Raw genomic sequence first — 17,872 nt, 5'->3', positions numbered from 1 at the left:
TCAGTGACCACCTCTGGGATCATCATCGCCACAGAACTGAATTACACAGCTTTAAAACTATGAAGTTAACCACCATTTTGTGGCAAAATTCCAGAAGAGTACAATTTTTTTTTTCCCCTCCTGTTAACTATTCATATAAGATTCTACCGCAGTGGTCAATGCACAGCACTCTCCTTCACTTAACACTGAACTTGTTAAACTGAACCTTAAGTTGCCATACTGCTTATTGAGAGCACATACAAACTAGTTATATTTTGCTGTATCTACATTTCTCTTGTGCTGTCAGTTTTTGTTCAACTGGAAGAAAATACTCAATATTAGCTGTAAATCACTGCACTCAGTGTAGAACTACAAGCTGAAAACTGTAAAAGCTAAGAAACCACGCAGAGAGCTGGCTTGTCTGAAGTGTTCAGTAAGTATCTACCTAGCAATACAATCAAGATCAAGTTCTCAAAGATTACTGTCACAAATTAATAAACATCCACAAAAGCCCATATCTGTATGTACATGGAATCATAGAACACTTCCCCAGCATGTCTGGGGAAGTCAAAGAACAAGTAATGCACTGCTTGGTTACAGTGATTCAAATGAATGGACCAACTAAAAAAATCAGCCTTTCCTTTAAAAATGAACCTTAAAGCCAACTGATGGTTTCACTGATAATCACTGGCTGCTCTGGCACAGGAAGGAAACACCGTGGCATGAACTGTTCCCAGCTAATGAAAATAAATGCTGCTCTGATAAAACCAAGGAAGCTGTGCTCATTCAGGCTACATGAACATCTCTCATCCTATGCAAGACAAGGCATTAAAGATAGGAAAGAAAATTACTGTATTCATCTGTGTCCTTTACCATCTAAATCCTGCAGCTGAAACTTCATTGAAATACAGTTGAAATAAACTTTGCTCTTTGAAGGGCAGTTATTACACAGCTGTGGTCTCACCTTACTCCCTTGTCGGTACAGTTCTCACACTGCATATAAGGATGGATGCAGGAAAGGATTAGAAAACAAAAACTGTGCATGGCAGGGTGCAGCGACAGGCAGAGAGCTACAAGAATTGCCTGCGACACCTGCAAACCCTGATTGTAACTGAACTTACCTCCAGTAGTCGACACAGATTTCCACAGAGCTTCCTTAATAGAAGGAGTTAAAAAGAGGCACATGGTGTCCTGCAGCAAGGAGTGCACACATCTTCCAAGCTGATGGCAGTGACAGCACTCCTCCACACCTGGGTATGGCAGGGAGCTCACCTGAGAGCTCCTACATCAGCAAAAGAGTGGGGGGGAAATAAATAAATAAATAAAGCTTTCTACACCGTTTCTATCTCCATTCATCTCCATTCCTTACTGGGATATTTGCTGGCAATGAAGAAGCCCTTTGCCCACCAGCTGGGCACAAGGATGTGGCACTTTGGCACAGGATGCTTGCCAGTGGCCAGTCTGTAACACATTAATTCTTTTTATCAAACATTATGGTAACCCCAGACAGATTCTGTTGTTCCTAGCAGAGTCTTTACTGTTTGTTTCCCCAGCAAGAAGCAGCTGCTTCTTCCAAAGAGCATTACAGAGCATTTTAAATGTATCCCAAAATCACACGTTGGAGACAGGTGATAACTCTGACACACAGGTACAAACACATTCCCTCGTGCTTTGCTGTTCCTGGCAGCATTCCTGCCCTTTCCATGTGAAATGTACTGAATATCCCATTTCACCATTGCAAAAATGCTCCCGGTGCGAGCTGCAGATACACTGAAGGACAGGCAGCAGAGGAAGCAGGAGCAGAACACTGGCTGCAGCCAGGCTACAGCAAAACATGGAGACCAACATCCTGCGCTGCATTAAGTGACAGCATTTCCAGAGACACCACCATGCAGCCTGCTACAACAAATGTGCCTCAAGAGCACAGCAAGAAACATCCAGCAAGCCAGAAGAGACCGGGCCAGTGGCTCAGTGTGAGGAGCAGATGGTTGCCACTCTGCATCCTGCGTGGTGCCAAGTGCACCAACTTTGAAGGACATGGGAATGGCGCCGGAGGATGTTTTTCTGTTGGAAATATTTAAGTTATTTCAGACAAAGATACCCCTAAGGAACATACTGTGAGCCTCCCTCTGCGAGCAGCCACCACAGAAAACAGGAGAGCAGCACCTCCAGCCCCTCTCCTTCTGCTCTAACACTGCTGATGAGCTGCAGGATGGCACAAAGCCTTATCAGATCCCCCACATTGGGTGGGGCAGCTCCTCTGCCACATTCCTCACCTCACGAATTCTGAATCATTAATATCAGTAAGTAATCATTAAGATCAGTAATTAGTATCTCAGAGGAAGACCACCTCCTCCTGAGCTGTGCGCTATCGTACATCACAGTGAGCTCCAATAAACTCCACTGCAGTGACTGAACTCAGCTTTCGTTGTGCATTTTTTGTTTTAACTGTAAGTAGAAAAATAAATTAGTTTGGGTTTTTAGAGCTTAATACAACCACATTTTGGTTGCCTTTCGAGATGGCACTTCCTGCCCTGTCCCTACTTGACAACAGATTTTTCAGTCATTAAGAATGTTCTGCATGCACAGAAATATCTTGGGTTATTTTTCCCATAATCAAAAGAAAACAAATCCCAGAGCAGCCCTGGCAGGCCGCTTCCGGCCAGCACTGCTGTGCCCCCAGAGACCCATCACGCTGCTGCTGACTTCAGAGGGCAAACAAGAAAGTTTGCTTTCAGTATAAAATTAGACACTAAAACTGACTTTTTTCCACCCCAAAACCAACCTCTTGCCCAAATACTTTTCCACTAAACATATTCCAGGACAGAAACTTTAATGTATATGAGTGGCTTGGATTGTATTAAGGCAGTGTCTATGTTCTTTCCACACTCCCCCCTCCAGCTGTCAGTACACCTCACTTTGGTCCTGGGCAACGCAGCTCTCAGCAGTCGCTTTGAAGCAGTTGTAATACAGCTCAATCCATGTTATCAGCTACCAGGATGCCCTCTGCTACCAGCTGCTTGCTTTCACATGCTTTGTCTTACAAAGCCTTATCTCATAAAGAACTGACATTTAGAAGAAAGTGCAATATTACCTACCTCATTATCCCCCTATAAATCCCACCCTAACACCCTCACCTGCTGTAATATCTAAACAAGCTTTGCCAATTAGACTTACTAATGATCTATGACCACCATCCTGTACCTTCCAACTTAAATTAGCACAGTCAACCTCTGAAGGCAAAAAGCAATTTATTTCTATTATTATTATTACAAGAAGACATTCCTGCAACCTTAAACTACACGTTTATGAGTAAAGGCCACCAAATCTTTCAGTGCTGCCAAAATCTTCCTGGCCTGACGTAAAGGCAGTTCTCCTATAGGAAGTATTTGTTTACTGATGTCTGACACTGAAAGCCGTCCTAGCAAACATCTATCAGAGCTATCTTTACCAGCAGTGCACCCACAGCAGATTTACACTGCTAAGCATAATGAATTTCACAAGCTGTTCACTATAACTTACCCAATTAGTCTTTTAGCATGGGTGACAAAACTGGCCACTCTGTGGAAGTACTGTTAAAAGCCTCTGAAATGCTCTGTGTTCTTGCAATAGGAGCTTTAGCAAGAGATCACCTTTGGCTCTCCCAGCCTTAGGAATACAAGGTCAGGTGAATCCCTGCAATGTCTCCTTTTCATGTCTGATCAAGTATCCAAAATTCAAGTTCAAGTACTCCTGCAGACCCGTTACATCCTGAGGATCCTCATTCAAGAGCAAAAGTTAGCAAGAAACAAGGCTGTAAAACTACACAGTTTAAGCATTTAAGCAGAGTTATAAAAAACATCTGAGGCCTAAACTAACCCTGTGCTACCCACCTACAGTACCCAGCACAACAGAGATGTGGTATGTGGTATGATGACTATGCCCTCTCAAAACCTGGTCCATCAGCAAGTCCTTCAGTAAAGCTTACAGCAGCTCTTTGAAGTCACCAGAAGTCAGAGACCTAGCAGGATTGGTGCCAAGGCAGCGGGAAGCAAAAAAGGTCCTCCAAGCAGCACAAGCACCTGCAAGCCAGTGATTAGCTTACAAACAGGCCCTCATTCTTTGATTTTCTAGCATTAAAACAAACAAATCTATTAAGGGAGGGAAAAGCCAGAAGGTTTTCTTTTTGTCCATATGTGAACTTTTTAATGTTTCTGTACAGGATGCTGCAGAACTCCATAGAGCCACCTAGTGCTGGAAAAATCACTTGCCAACTCCTGGGACTTGTCCTCTGCTGTCCCATAAATATTTGGGACTAAGCGTCTGTCAAGGAGGAACAAAAGCCAACTCTTTGCAGAAGTCAAGACCCTGCACTTCCAGTTATGTGCAGCAGCAAGTCTGAGAACAGAACAGCCGATGAACTGTGCATACAGGAAATACATTTTTATCCTAATAAACCAGGGGTAAGAAGGACATCCTGAAAAAGACATGGCGAGTGACCAGGGATTCTCAAGTAGTTATTATCTGCGGGACTTTCCTTCCATGCTGCTGGAAGGAATGGAATGCTCAGCCTAAGCTGAGCAGTGAGTAAATCTCATTATTTCTAAGGGTACCTGAGTTGCTCCCCTTGCCTGTGAGATTGCAGATAGCCATGCCCCGGAAGCCTGCAGTTTGGATGTCAGACTGGAATATCCAACTTATCATTTCCCCTCCCCCTTAGAATCTGAGAGGACGTTGCCACAGAACTGGCTAGCTGGGCCTTGGAGAGATTCTGTTTCTTGTTCTCTGGTTTATAAGGGAAACTTGAAACAAATAAAAATTATTCTGGCCTCATACTAAAGGTCAGCGTTGTGGGGAAAGATGACTTGTTTGGAATTCAGTCAGGAAGTTTAATACAAATAATCCAGCTTGAAGTTCTGTGAGAACAACTCCCAGCCAAAAAAAAAAAAAAGCACTGATAGAACTGACTGAAGAGCTGCATAAAGCTGCTTTCCAAACTTCCCAGCCGTTTTTTTTTCCACTGATAAACCCGGAAGCTTTCAAAACTGCCATGTGAACAACTATTTAGTTGAGGTGTGAAAGAGATACTATTTGTACCTTCTCAGATAAAACTAGGCCTTATCAGCAGACTTAAACAGGAATGAGAAAGGGAAGGAATTAAAGGTGTGAGTTGCTGTGCAGCTGGACCACACCATACAGTGTCTCCCATTATCTGTTGTAGAACATTAGGCTGCAACAATCTTTTTTCAGTCAAGTACTCACGCCATGGAAAAGAGCAGCTGAGACAATCCAACTACTTATTTACAAATAAATAACTAATTAGTTGTTATTAAAGAAATATTGCACAGGTGTACAGGTGTCTTCTGCACATATAAACGAATACTTGCCTCGCTGAGCCTCCATCCCAAATTACATTTGGAAGTGTTCATGACCCAGAAAAGCTTTCTGGTGGCATATTCTCAACAGAAGTTGTATTAAGAAGCCGATATTGGAATGAGTGAAAAAGAGTAGATGCTCCACCATCATGACAATGTCAGCCTTGAAAGGATGCCTTCAGAAAGAATTAGAAATCATCTGTGCTTTTACGAGTGTGTGCCTAAATACATAAGCACACATCCTTTTTAATAAAGCTCACAAGGACACAGCTGGTCGAGAGATTCCTCCCCAACAATGGAAATGAGAACAGCGTGAATTCTCACTTCCTCACAGATTTATACCTGTGCAGTTGCTCTGACTACAGCCAGTAGGGCTATAAAAGAATCTGCAAAGATTTAAACCCAGAGTTAACCAGACTGGTTTTGTTTTTCTGGCTGACCAAAGAGATGCCACTAAGGAACACCAATTCCTTCAAGTCTCTCTTGTTGCTACACAGTATTATTAATTTCCATCAGCAAGCAGCTACTTACATCAAACAAGTTATACCTGGGACTAGGAAAGCATCAAGACCAAAATGCCTTGTGATATTTCCATAACAGCCAAATAGTATGGCAAGTTCAGAATGCCACAGTCTGTGATAAAATTGTCCTGTAGTAAGAAAAGACCACACATCGATCAAAAAGCATATGGCTTTTTGGTGTATTTCCAGAGCTGCTGAGCTAGAATGATAATTATTTCATGTTGAAAATCTGCAAGTAAGCATTACATTCAGTTTCTGTATCTGAATCTAACAGGACAGCCTGCCAAGTACTACAAAATATACATATATATATATTTGATAATTTTGTGCAGCTCTACACTCAGCCTTCCAAAAGAGGCCTCTGCTGTTACCTGCACACAACCCATACATGCCTCTATGATCACAACTCTGTGCTGCCCTCTTTACTCCAGTATCAGTTCCAGTGCCCGATAAAAGCACAGCATCGGGAATTCTCTTTCCACTTGGTGATTCAGCTTGTTATTTGAATATTTGTCCTCTCTTCTCAACTAAAATAACCTGGAGAAAGTTCAGCTCCATTCAGAAACAGTCTTGGTAATCCAGAGGGGAAAAGAAAAATCAAAAAGCTCTGACTCATTGAGTGCTTGCTTCCAACAAATAACATGATGTGTTGCCACCCAAGATGTTACAATCAGACCATTAAAACATGGCTGTCTCTTTTTGGCTTCAACGACACAGCAGCAAGCGGATCACGTATCAACAGTCTCTCCTTTTTTTCTGCCCTGGGGAGGCAGGTGCAGATTTGAGGAAGGTTGACAAAATGGACTCAGATGTGACCAATGTGTAAATTCCCAGGCAACTATCTGGAGAAAGCTCACTGCTGCCAAAAATGTGCACTTTGAAACACAGCTGAATGTTTTCTCTGTTTACAGTAACAGTTTCACTTCACACAATCCCTCTCAAGATAAAGAATCAGAAGCATTTTGGTGACCCATTAAGCTTTTCAGCATTTAAGCAAAAGCATCAGTGCCAGCGCTTGCTCACTGGTGGTAGCAGAGAAGCACCCCCAAGTTTTCTTCCAGAGGAACTGCAGCATTTTCTTCATGTATTTTAGCCATGAAACAAAGAAGTGCATTATCAGAGATGTCCTACATGGCACCTTCTTGCTGAAAGAACAATCCATAAAGCAGGACAGTATATTAGACTTCCCCAAGAATCCTGCTTTCTTAAATAAAGGATATCAGGCAGTGCTCTGGTCATAAGAATATGAACCATGTTTTGAACATCCCGAGAAACCACCTGTTCTGAGAACCTACACTTACTTATCTTCTGAGCAGCAGAGATGCTGGAAGGGTGATGGTGTTTAGAAACAGCCATCACAAGATTTTCAAGCATGTACTCACCCACAAAGCAATGGTGGCAAACTGGACATCACTCTGTCTTAACTTTGCTATTTATAAACTGTTATATCTACAAGACAGCCCCACAGCATGGCACAATGATGAGAAACAAGCAGAGTACTGAATTAATGCATTGTCACTTTGTGATTTCCTTTGTGTTGTCACACTTTCTTTATTTGCTGATGGAGATTGAAGCTCCCTGTATGAGTGGCAGCAAGCAGCCCTGTAGCAGTCTCCCTCCCCTTAACTGCTGCCTCCAGTTCAACAACAACATGACAGCAATGACACAGAACAGCTGCCCCCAGAAAGTTTACTTTCATAGGCCCGCGAGAGCTTACCATCCACAAGTCCCTGCACAATGTCACATCCAGCTTTCATGCCACTCAATGCTTTTAAAAGTCTCCAGAGCAGCAGTGGTGGCATGCAAGGGGGAAGCAGTAAACCTCCTACCTCCAGAGGTAGTACCTCCTACTTCAGCAGTTTTGCAGAATTTCTTTTTTTTTTGATACCTTTAAGTACTAAAATAGGTCAGAAAGTCTATTTTTCCTTATTATTTACAAAGTCTTTCCATGGTTATGAATGATTCATGTGGCTCCTGAAGAGTAAAAATAAATTCTAAAAAATGAAGTCCAAGAAGCACCTCCTACTCTGCATTCATTTTTTTGCTGTACCCTCATGCTCTGGAATGATACAACAGAGGGAAAAGGAATTCAAGTGTATACATAAAGATCTATAGAACTACAGCATAAATATATGAAAATGCAACCCCTGAGAATACCGGCTGCATGTTTAAGAAGACAGCTGCACACAGGAGGATTTCATGTGCGAAGTTGGTCTCCAGAGGAGGCTGTAAGAGTTCCAAGGATTTATGCCCAGGTGCATGCCTACTTTTTTTCTTAGATATTTTGTCAAGCACTTTGTCACAGACATTCAAGCCAAAGCAATCAGCTTCATGCTGGTCATAGATGCCTATTTCTGTAAAAGAGAGATGGACAACAACTGTTTGCCATTTGCTTTCTTTGCATGTAGGACAGTGGTAGGATACTACTGATGAAACAGAAAAACCTTGTACTACACAAAGACTTTCTGGAGGTGGGAATTTCTGATAATTCAGAAAAGCAAAGCCAGCTACAGACTGGAAAAATAGTTTTCACCTCTTGCCTTGGTGTCCCTAGGGGTACCAGCAGGTAGGGGGATGCACATGCGTTCTATGATTTGCTGCACAGTAATGAGTAAAGTTGGTGCACTTTACGCCTATCACGAGATAATTCAATGCACCGTGACTGAGTGGAAAAGCACAGAGACAAAGTCAATTAGTGTGATCAGTAATTCCAAACTGCAGACATTACATCTTGCTCTTGGTGTTCCTGGAACCTTGAGTCTCACTCTAGAAAAACTAGAGCAGATATTCTGAAAGAAATTCAACAGAAAAAACAATAGCAATTCCTAGCAATCAGGCTAAGGATTATACAAAGTGCAATACAAACTCACTCTCTTAGGGAAATACCTCTCATAATCCTGCATGACATTTTGCCAAGCTATGCACGCATACTGCAATTTTATTATGGCTACATAAAAGCAGATACCAAACCTCAGAGCTGAAGCGTCAACAGATCGACAGGAAACTCGAGCCTCTCTCTAATTGTGCAAAACAAGTTCCCAAAATGAGTACAGCTCACAGTGCAGACACACTTGTTTCCAAACCTTTTTGTGGATACCATGGATATCTAACCTCCTGACATCCTTCAGGGTTCTGAAGGGAGACAGTGACAAAAGTCTGAGCTCCTGACAGCTGAACAGATTGCTATTTGTGCAGCTCTGCCCAAAGTGAGGACATACGTTGTGCAACACTCAACGCTTCTGCTCCTGCCCTCTTCTCTCTTTCTCTGAGCAGTCTGCTTAATTCTAAGTAACCCTCCACTGAGCTGAAACAACAGTGCCTATATCCCAGCGGTATCTCAAGAAACAGTTTGTTGATGCCTGTAAGTTGTTTTGACTGTGGTAACAGACACCAGAAAATGATTTAGAAATAGATTTTTGTGGAGTGGAAAAAAAACCAAAACAACCCTATGAATGTGTAAACATTTAAAACGTAGTACTTACATAAATACAACTCTGTATAACAGAGATCTTCTAGTTAATAAATATAAATAAAGAATGGTTCCTGAACAAACTGAACTACAACACAGGGTTTTTTCTTTATAGTATTCAAATACAAGGACTATATTTTCCATGACAGTATCAAATCAACACTTGTGAGACAGCCAAGGTGATATTCTGCCCTGGATATCTTTTCTTAAAAATAAAGAGCTTAAAAAGAAAAAGGCTGGTCAAGGTGACATAAGAACTGAACTTTGTCAAGCCTTCCCTATTAGCCAAGAGCCTCACATACCGTGGGTGGGAATCACAAAACTGACAGTTGAGGAGGAGGGATCTCTGTTATGTCATTAAAATTTGAATACTATTAGGAAATGTTTGAAATGAGAGTCACATAAAGCTTCTGTACACAGCAAAGCTTTGATCTGCCTTTCCACTGGGATGGTGGCCTTCGCCACCTGCACACTTCTGCTGCTCCATTCCTAAATACTGAACTCAGAGTGCAGTGTATTGCTGAAGTCAAATGATACTACAACATTGTGCAACTTGCCTCTCCAACACCAGCAAAAATAATTTTATCTGACTTACAAGCTTAATCAAGACTTGAAAACCTGCTGAGTAATATGCATGTTTACTCTAGCTTCCAGGTGAGGTACAACCTAAGAGCCTCAGAAATGATTCATTTCAGTGAACCAAGAAATAAGCAAACAGTGAAAGAATGCCTGAGGCAACTGAGGTGCTTATCTGGGACAGTTCTTAGTTACAATTAGTCACTGGTACATTTTTGTTGTCACTTCACACCACGTTTTTCTTCAATTACAAAGAGCTGACACAGCCTTTTCAAGACATAGTTGAGACAAACCATAAATATTTCTTCAGTAGAAACATTGTTGCTGTTATTTAACATCTGATTTTCCTTACCATCTGTCTTACATTAATTTTTGCCCCTTCCATAGCTTTATGTTCCGTGTTTTGGAAACCAGTCAGCTCCATAATCCCCATCTCACTCATTTCCCAAAAATGACAGTGAAGAGGAATAGAATTTCTTCCTTAACATTTCCAGTTGTGGCAACTGGAAGGATTACCAGGCTGCGCAGTAAAGAAATGCAGTTGCACGCATAGAGAGGGATGACCAACAGCACTCCAACCAGAAGTCTCCAAAGAGCACCACCAACTCCCACTGCGCTCTCAACAAGCCTCTTCTATGGAAACTATAAACACCTTTATCTTGCACTCTTATTGTTTTACCCTAGTGTCATAAATCACAAGCAACACGTGTCCTGAAAAGTATTGATATTTTGGCACAATTACTCTCAAAAACCAGGAAAAACTATCAAAATACACAAAATTGCTGGGAGCTTCTCTGAGAGGTGAGATTCCAATGTTCAAACTTCACCTTGCCAGACTGCAGTGACCTGGAGTGAAAACCTCTGCTTTGGCTGAGACACAGCAGGTACTTGCTTTCTCATAACCCAAGTGCAAGTAATCTTTTCTTTCTTCCAGTGCTTCTTCCCTCGCCTCACTTGTCCCAGAGGTGTTCTGTCTTAGTGACACTTTCTATGAAATTTTGTTCAGCCAAGAACATGCCTGAAAGTCTCTGATCTTAGCATTTATCTGCTCTTCTTATTCCCTGTGGCTACATCACTTTGAATTATCCTGTGTGAAAACTCACTGTCTTGATTGCAAAAAGTACAAAGCAGAATATTTACAACACCTAAGAGACGAGCAAATTAACAAGTTGCTGGACATAAAATACACAAGAAAAAATGGTGCAAAAATCTTATTTGAACACTGAGACTTCAACGATGGATCTTGTCACGCAGCAGTGTTTGAATCAGTGCATGGCATGTATTCCCTACACAAAGGGACTCTGCCTGACATAGACTTACCACGCCACCAACACTGCTGATAGACTTATTTGTATGAAAAGTCTATCATGTTGGTTTTGTTGTTGTTTTCTAAGGCAAATATACCCCCAACCCTATTTTCCTAAAACACAGTTCTTAAGGGTAAATTATTACCTTGTGTAAAAACTAGGTGAAGCTTTAAAAGTATTTTGTGCAACTTTCCTATTTATGTAAGCCTTTATGTTTAAGTGGCCAGCAGGAAAACCTGCAATGCTCACAGCCCAAGTTAATTTCCATTAATCTACAGGTGGGACTTAATTGTCCTCAAACAAATGCAGTGCCGCACATTCTCTTCCTTGAAGACATACTGACGTGTCACAAAAAGAGGAGGATGCAGCATGGTTTTATACTGAAACATAACGTACTTTCATATGCCAGTGTGTTTCCTGCCCAGCACTGCATTATTTGGAATGATTCCACAGAGAAAGGCACTCTATCCCTTAGAAGTTCATTGACTCCTACCACAGACCTCCAAAATGTGGTTCATTTCCAAAGTAAGAGCAAGCTACTGAACACAGACTTCTTTGATGGGTTAGAAATCAACATCCGAAGAGAGTAATTGCAAGGAAGGGCTCTACCTAATCTGCATTACAAGAAAAAACAAAAAACCATCAACAAACACTTAAACACATCGTGTTTGTATTACCTCAAGGCACAAGAGAAATAAGCTGCTCTTCCAGGACAGGGAACACTCATGGTCAAGGGTGAAAAAAGAAGCTACTTCCTTGCTGACATCCAGGGCACAACACAGGATCTCCACCCTGTCGTGTGGGTGGCTCTAACCACAAAAATCCACCCAAGTCAGTCCTAAGTAAAGGACACGCTCGGCTTTCAGCAAAGCATTACAGGCTCCATGAAATGTACTTCTTGCTCAGTGCAATGAGAATACACTCATCTTTCACACAAAGTCGACTAAGTCTATCAAAACTTCCCCAGGGTCACAAATGATCACCTCACAAATGCAAAACTGAAATTTCCTTTTTGTCTACTGTATGGAAACTAAGCTGGTTCAAAGGAAACAAAAAGGAAGATGAATTTCCCAGTGATTATCTGATTCCTTTCACATCTTAGGGCACTTTTACTAGCCTCCCTAACACAGGTTTTAAAGGTTTTTGGTTCAGCTCTCAGGACAGGCAAAGACCACTGAACTCTGAGCCAGAGATGCACTCAGATAATGAGGACACTTCAGAGAGGGACTTTTTGTTTCGAGGAATGTGAAGCTGAAGGTTTCCTCTTGGAAGACAGTTTATCAGGAACAATAGCACTAGCAGATGAAAAACATGTATATTTCTTAAGGCCTTTGAAATGACACAACAACAACAGGTAACACACATACAGGAAAGATTCACCTGTACAGGATATTATCAAACTGCACAGGGAGGTCCAGCTGGATTGGGAAGGGTGATAAAGTTATGCCTAAAACATTGTAGGAAACAAGCTCTATAGGTGAAGTTCCAGGTGCCCCCTGCCAGAGGCCATGCTGAGGTGTATGGAGTGGGATGCTTCGCCCTGATCTTGGATAAGATGAGGAACATGAAAAAGAGAGGAATGTTGGAGATCTATGTCTGATATTGGGAGATCTAATCACTGTGTGTGTAGGTGGCACTACACTGAAGCCTGCCCTATCTCAAAGGACAGCACTTGGGCCTGTTTTCAAACAGAATCTTTCTTCAACTAAAGATCCTCTTCATACAGGAAAACAAATTAGGGCAAGAACTTTACAGTTCACCCTAAAGATTAGATCAAGAAGCACATGACAATCCATCAGTGGAGAAGCACCAGTTTAATCCTACCCTTATAGGTCTTTCTCCCCAAGATATTGTAAGGGCCACATGCTGCCAAATCAATGCAGGTGGTGAAGCCTGCTCCTGGGCCACTTGAGTCAAAGTGCTGAGAGCAGCACCCCACACCCTGCGCTGTTCTGGCTGTGAAACATATCTATTCAGATGGGAAGAGATGTCTCTGCAACACCTCATTCTCTTGGCATGCTGAACATGGAATTAACAACAGCAACAAAAGGAGTGGTATATTTCTCAGCAGTTTACAAAACAAACAAAGAAAAGAAACAAAACACAAAGCAATTTATGACTAATACAATATGGTGGAGGAAAAAAAAATAAATCACACAAAAATCTCTGTTTCCATTACAAGATTTATCTACAGCAAGATGGTAAACAGGGTGGTTGTGTTCAAAATGGATCACACTGACTATGGAAAGGCAGCTTTTGTTTACAGCATTGCGATATAAATAAAAGCTGTTTCTAGCCATATAAAAGCATTATTGATAATCCCCAGCTAACACTTATCGTTGTCTCCAAGAGGCTAGTTCAAACAGAGAAAAGGATGATACCTGATACTCACCTTTGTAACAGCTGAAGGTGATGAAGGATTTTGAATTCTAATCGTTTTGGGGATCAGTCACTGGAAGGAGCTAGGAGGGAAACATCAGAGCACTCACCACCTCCTCATCCTCCACAAGTGCTTCTCCAGATACCAAGACTAATTACTAGAAGAAAGAAGATTTTAAGGCAGCTATTTGTACAATAGAGCTCATGATACCAGGTATAGTCACATGGTCACAGAGCTGGAAGTTCAAAAACTCAGTTCAATCTGATATTTTTTCTGCTAACTGTGCTCATGCTAAACTGCAGCCCAGGGAGTAGAATTTGCAGTCAGAGCTTCTTAGGAAGCCAATGACAGCACCATCCGCATTTAGTACTAGATGTGACTTCAGAATTAAGAACTGAAAGTGCCTCAAATGAAACAAATGCTTGTTCAAAACCCACAAGCACATAAGTACTAGTCACTACATCCAAATGCACTTCATACATAAACCAAAGAGAAAGCAAGATGATTAAAGCATTTGCCACGTAAGATGCACCCAGCTCTATGAGTGAAACAGAAAAACATACCTGCAGATATGTAGATATCAAAGATTTATCAGCAGAATAATAAGATAGTTTCCATGATTCATAACTATCTTGTTGAGAGGGTGCAAAGAGTGAGAAAATAAAGACAAAAGAGCTCAATTATTTTTAAGATTCAGTCAGTAAGCAACAGAATATTTCTAACAGTAATGAAGAAAATGAGATTTACGTGCATCTTGCAATATTTATGACCAACTGGGTCCAAGTATACTTCCTTAGCAAACTAGTACACAGGTATGTAGAATAGCACTTACACAAACAGATCACTAGGTGTATAAACATTTCCCCATGAATGTTATTAGTTTGTCAGGCTAAACCTGATTCCATTCAAACCCATGGCACAATGTCTTTTGACTCAAGGGCAAGAAAGAATGGGAATCTGACCTCTACAAATAATAAAAATAATTCCCAAGGTTGCTTGCTTTGATTTAAATCAGACCAACATATTGGATTGTCCAGTAGCTTGAAAATCATTCAGCAATTGAAACAGATTTATGGGAATTCACTTCTACAATCTTTCCTCAACACATGTTCAGTAAAGCCTTCACAAGTGGTTATTTCCTCTAGACTGCACTCAGATTTACATTGCTGATACATCCAGAGGCACTAGAAGTTTTGCCTACAGATTAAAAAAATAGTCCTTTGTGCTTGGGATGCAGTCATATTTTTATTCCAGAGGACAGTCTGTTTTCCTTCCACCAAAACAAACATCAGATATTCTGTTTTATAAGTAGGTTGACAGAATTCTGGTCTGTCAAATATACAGAAGCCCTACTTATTAATTACAGCTAGCTTTGTTTAATCTCTGCACATTGATAGGAGTTTACTTATAACAGAATAATCTTATTTATTTTTCTCATCTACCAATAGTGTTTTCACCAGTGGCTAAAAGGCATCCAGGAAAAGCGATCCATAAAACACAGCAATGCAGCACATTTCCCATTGCTGCTCAAGTTATTAAAAGGTTAGTTCAAGTCTGTAGGCAATGAAATCATATCACCACTATCATTGCCTTGTGGGAGCAATAACTCTGGGTGGTCTGTAACACTACAACTCCTGGCCTCCTAGATAGTATGACTATGCGGTCTAGAATAGCCTAGCAAGGATTGTAACCAGGCCGAGGCTTTTTGACCTCATAGATAAATAGGTTTTGTTGAAAGCTATTCTATTATTTTTCAGATTAGCTTGGACTTGCATTTGGTTCATTCTCACTTGTGGAGATGGGGAAGAGAATGAGGGCTTGATATATCCAATTAATGTTTATCCAGCTCCAGTAGCTTAAAGTATAACTGTCAACATCTTCGCTCCCTCATGCAAATCTAAGTTTGTAAACAATCCTAGTAATTCCCCCTCGCTGTTGTTCATTTTAGTTTTACATTCCTCACTGAACAGCTACAGCACTTGAAGCAAGGAGAGCAATACTAGTGAATCCAGTGTTGACTGCTGTGGAAAAAAATGTTGTACTAAAACCATGGGCTCCCAGAACAGACTGTTCAATGCTAATTTTATATCATAAAAAGCACTGCCAGTTTGACATCAGAGTGGAATATTTTTCATACTTTTTATATAATCAAGAGCAACTGTGTTGCTTTTCTTAAAAAACAAACAAAGCCAGTTGATTCAGCTCCCGTTCTCTTGTGTAAATGGCCTTAGAACATTTATGATTTCTTTTTAAAAGCCATGTAATCAGACATGCACCTTACGGGCATTTTCCAACTACCAAAATACATGCAGTATTCCATCTAATTTGCTGATAGTTTGTTTTTCCCTTGCTGAGGGCCAGTAGCTCAGGAAAGATAGTCACTAAGCTGTTGGTATCATAAGTAAGTGGGATGTTGTATTTTTTTCCCCTTTTTTCATTAATTATTAAATAGTGATGATAATAATAGTGGAAGAAACGGTTAACCATCACTGGAGACATTTTATTTCAGCCACAGTGAAAAGCTCTTTCTAGATTTACATACCTTCAGCACAGGCAGGCCTTTGCTTAGAAGTATTTATGCACAGGTTTAAAGGAGAATAGCTGTGAGGAAAATAATGAGCCTAATGAATCTCCAAGACTAGTCTTGCACATAAGCATTTGTTTTGGGACTGACAGATTTAAAATTATAGAGATAATTCACTTTTAGAAGATCTTTTAGATGTTAAAACAAATTATTCTCTGAGCAGCAAAATCAAGTATTATTTCTCATTGAGTTTACACCTCAAGATTGAGGTCTCTGAAGGATTCTCTAATGAACACATAGCTTTTCCCTTAGAAAAACTCCGACTCCCTTTACAGTTTCTTCCCAGCTATTTTCAGATCACCCTATGAACATAGGACCTTTGATAGCTGTTTCACTCAAATTCAGTTAGAAGTTGGTCCAAAATTTTTGAGGTTATAAGGGGACACACAAAACAATGGCATAAACCCTGTTTCTGACTTGACTTATTTAGAGTAATGATACTGAAATTTGAAAATACTTGCTATACCTTATTGAACCTACAGTTGTAAAATAAATGTCTAGTTTACACATATTGAATTGGCAGGTTACACCCCAAGAAGAATGCATAAGCACAAGGAGCTGTTCCAAACTTAATTCCACACTTCCTATCTATGGTTTCAGTTCTCAGCATTGGCACAGACTCTATGTTACCTTCTAAATGCAAACATTTATATTTGCCCACACTCTTCCAGCATGCCAGCAACTGAAATGAATACCATGTACAATCTTACAACTTTGGTATCACCCCATATTTCACATCTGATCACATTTCACATCTTATCTAAGAGTCCTACTGTGTGTCAGTCTACCTTCAGTTCCAGCTGGCAGATGGAAGCCTGAAATGCAGATTCCCGTCTTTATTTGATCTATCACTTCTTTCTCTCTTCTGAGATGTGCTGATAAAGCAATTTTATGAATTTAGCATTTTGGTGGGTTTTTTCCCTCTTAAATCTCCTTAGTCAAGACCCTTCCACATTTCCTTTGGGGAAAACAATCACTTTGGTCAGTCCAGCTGCCAAACAGACACCAAACATCACCTCTAGAGTCCTGGAGACCCTCAGATGGTTTCTCATATATCATAATATCACATATGCGATGAATTCTTAAGGCCCTGAGTTACTCTAGAGGTTAGTATTCCTCGGATTTGCCATCTGACCAAAACTGCACCATTTACAGTAAATACCTGATTCACAACAATGCCTAAAAAAGCACACACCACTACTTACAGTCGCATCTCCTCTTAGGTAAATGACTAAGGATATTTCACTGGATAAGGAAACATGCTCTCTAGACATGTGGAGATGACAGATTAGAAATAAGTCCCCTGGGAAGCAGATGAGAGGTATTATATCCTCCACCTGGACTCAAAAGATTGTCCCTTCAGCATTCAGCAATATTAATGATGGAACACGATATGAAAAAGATTCACCTCAACCTACTAGGTAACATTACTCACGTCTGCATGACCCTAATAAGGACAGCATACACGGCTGAGGGTCAGTTTGGCACACAGATGTTGCCCTTATCTGACCCCTTTTCCATTTGCAGAGCAAGAAGCCCCACAGAGCAGCTGCTGAAGGGCAAGAGAATGGGATGATATTACAGAGGTTACAGCTTCTCCAGTTCCAGGCTTTTTTAAAAACAATCTGAAGCCTATTAGTTTTTTCAGTCATACAAACCTGGACTATTCATTCTGCCAAGTAGAGTTTTGAGATCAATTTCA

This window comes from Coturnix japonica, chromosome 6, assembly GCF_054131305.1.
Source record: "Coturnix japonica strain WE chromosome 6, WE-NBRP24, whole genome shotgun sequence".
NCBI classification, from domain to species: domain Eukaryota; kingdom Metazoa; phylum Chordata; class Aves; order Galliformes; family Phasianidae; genus Coturnix; species Coturnix japonica.
The sequence above is the reverse complement of the archived record's forward strand: the minus strand, read 5'-3'. Positions refer to the sequence as shown.